Here is a 3,436-nt window from a genome sequence, read left to right on the forward strand (position 1 = left end):
TTTTTTTATATTTGCAACCATAGTAAAACAAAGATTTATATTTTTGATATTTATTTTATATATTTAAATGCCATTTAACAAAGAAAAATCAACCAAAAAAAAATGAGTTCGCGTGTCACCTCTGACACGCGTGTCATAGGTTTGCCATCACTGGCCTAGAGCAAAGAATATCTTTACAGTCATTATAATTTTTCCCAGATTTGTGTTACCCCTGTTCCATATAATAGTACCCTGCACCCTTGGGAATCAATAAAAAATCATCTTCTTGGTGCTTGGGGTCAAGATAACACAACCCTTGATATTTTAGAATTACAACAGCATATTGTACAGTTGTCCAAGGCAAACTTACAAACCAATTCCTTGAATGCCTGGCAACAATTTAAAGAGGACTTAAAAGAATTTAACCCCTTCCACTGGATATCCTTGCATTTACCTCTCAGCATAACCACTATTGTTTGCCTCATTGTTGTTTTCTTATGTTTACTTCTAGTCTGCAGATGTGGATTGAAGAGTCTTAAAATAACTCAAAACCTTCAAGCAGCTTTCACTTTTCAAGATTTATTAAGGAAAAGTAACAGGGAAGAGTGCCTAGCACATAATTAATTATTGCCTTTACGGTACTAGGACCTCCCTTAAAGCTAAAAACAACAATGGATTCATGTACGCTAATTCTGTTTTCAGTATTTTTGTCAGCAATATCAAATTTATCATAAAACTAATATCACTTATTAATTCTCAAGCTATTTTGAAGTAAGCCAATCGTATTATTAAGATGCAATTATTAAAACAAAAAGGGGGAGACAGATGTTATGTGTCACCTCAAATGCAAACTTAGTCATGATTTTATTTTTAAAAATTTTTGCTTTATATTTTAAAATTTTTGAATTGTGATGCAGAGGGTTGTACAGCAGCTGAAAGGCATCAGGCCTTCTGTACAATAGCCTCCACCAAGTTAGCCTGGTTGAAGAAGGAAAAACCAGACAAAAGTTTTATCAGATTCAATAATAATGTCGGGAAGAGGTTGTGTTTTTTATCTTTCCAGAAGGAACAACACAGCCAATCTGGATGCCAGAGCATTACATGCGTCACCATGATGGACACAGAGAAGCTGCTTGCCCCATCATTCGAGGGACTGAGAGTTGCCCTGATGACAGCAATTCAGAAGAAGAAGTTAATGACTAAAGCTCACAGAAAGCAGAATTTACTACCTCAACCATGTTTCTTGCCATGCTGACATTGGTTAGTTGCCAGTCTTCTATAAGACATTGCACAGTCAACTCTAAGGACTCTGAGCAAATATACACCAGCAGCAAATGAGACTTTTCACTCTGTAGAAAAAATATTAACATAGCTGTAGTTTGATTTCTCTATTATTATTGTGTTTGCGTTGATATTGATTTGTTATTAGTTTTTAGTCAAAGCCTTGTTCTTGATGTAAACAACAATGGATTCATGTACGCTAATTCTGTTTTCAGTATTTTTGTCAGCAATATCAAATTTATCATAAAACTAATATCACTTATTAATTCTCAAGCTATTTTGAAGTAAGCCAATCGTATTATTAAGATGCAATTATTAAAACAAAAAGGGGGAGACAGATGTTATGTGTCACCTCAAATGCAAACTTAGTCATGATTTTATTTTTAAAAATTTTTGCTTTATATTTTAAAATTTTTGAATTGTGATGCAGAGGGTTGTACAGCAGCTGAAAGGCATCAGGCCTTCTGTACAATAGCCTCCACCAAGTTAGCCTGGTTGAAGAAGGAAAAACCAGACAAAAGTTTTATCAGATTCAATAATAATGTCGGGAAGAGGTTGTGTTTTTTATCTTTCCAGAAGGAACAACACAGCCAATCTGGATGCCAGAGCATTACATGCGTCACCATGATGGACACAGAGAAGCTGCTTGCCCCATCATTCGAGGGACTGAGAGTTGCCCTGATGACAGCAATTCAGAAGAAGAAGTTAATGACTAAAGCTCACAGAAAGCAGAATTTACTACCTCAACCATGTTTCTTGCCATGCTGACATTGGTTAGTTGCCAGTCTTCTATAAGACATTGCACAGTCAACTCTAAGGACTCTGAGCAAATATACACCAGCAGCAAATGAGACTTTTCACTCTGTAGAAAAAATATTAACATAGCTGTAGTTTGATTTCTCTATTATTATTGTGTTTGCGTTGATATTGATTTGTTATTAGTTTTTAGTCAAAGCCTTGTTCTTGATGTAAAATTTTACTTTTACTTTTAGCTGCAAAAATATATTAAAAAAGGGTGAAGTGTTAAGGACCATTATAATACACTTAGCTTAATTTACATCAGCTGGGACTCAGGGCGAGGGCAGAGCCATGCCCTGAAGGCGGGACCAGTCAAATACTGGACACCACTCAGTCTGACTCTCCCGCCCAGTGTTAAGGAGATGGATCTCATGATGTCAAAGGCCCACCCAGATGTGATGTAACTTCCTGTAATTCGAGTATATAATAAATCCGCTTTTGCCGATGGCTCTCTCTTTGTGTGCTCTGTCCCTCCAGAGGGCAAGCTTTCTGTGCCTGTCCTTCCAGAGGGCAGGCACCACACCCAGCCCAAGCTTTTAATCTATTTTATGTCTGTCTTTCATTATTCTTTAATTCCGAAAGTGCCTCCTAGCTTGCTGAACTGGTTCAAGTCTCCCCTTCCGAGCGGGACCCGGAGAGGAGGCCCCTCAGCCCCAGCACGCCAGCCATACTTCCTCTTCTTAAAGAATACCCTTCCGCATTTCATATAATACTGGTTTGGCCGTGATGAACTCTTTTAGCTTTTTCTTCCCTGTGAAGCTCTTTATCTGATTTTCAATTCTAAATGATAGCTTTGCTGGGTAGAGTAATCTTGGTTTTAGGTTCTTGCTATTCATAACTTTGAATATTTCTTGCCACTTCCTTCTGGCCTGCAAAGCTTCTGTTTAGAAATCAGCTGACATTCGTATGGGTACTCCCTTGTAGGTAACTGTTTATCTCTTGCTTCTTTTAATATTTTCCCTTTGTCTTTTGCCCTTGGCATTTTAATTATGATGTGTCTTGGTGTGGTCCTCTTTGGACTCCTTTTGTTTGGTGTTCTCTGCACTTCCTGAACTTGTAAGTCTATTTCTTTCACCTGGTAGGGGAAGTTTTCTGTCATTATTTCTTCAAATAGGTTTTCAATATCTTGCTCTCTCTCTTCTTCTGGCACTCCCATAATTTGGATGTTGGTACGCTTGAAGTTGTCCCAGAGGCTCCTTACACTATCAGCATATTTTTGGATTCTTTTTTATTTTTGCTTTTCCAGTTGGGTGTTTTTTGCTTCTTCATATTTCAAATCTTTGACTTGCTTCTTGGGATCCTCTAGTCTGCTGTAGGATCTCTGTATATTATTCTTTTTTTAAAAAATATATTTTATTGATTTTTTACAGAGAGGAAG

Source organism: Myotis brandtii, unplaced genomic scaffold, assembly GCF_000412655.1.
Source record: "Myotis brandtii unplaced genomic scaffold, ASM41265v1 scaffold480, whole genome shotgun sequence".
Lineage (NCBI taxonomy): Eukaryota > Metazoa > Chordata > Mammalia > Chiroptera > Vespertilionidae > Myotis > Myotis brandtii.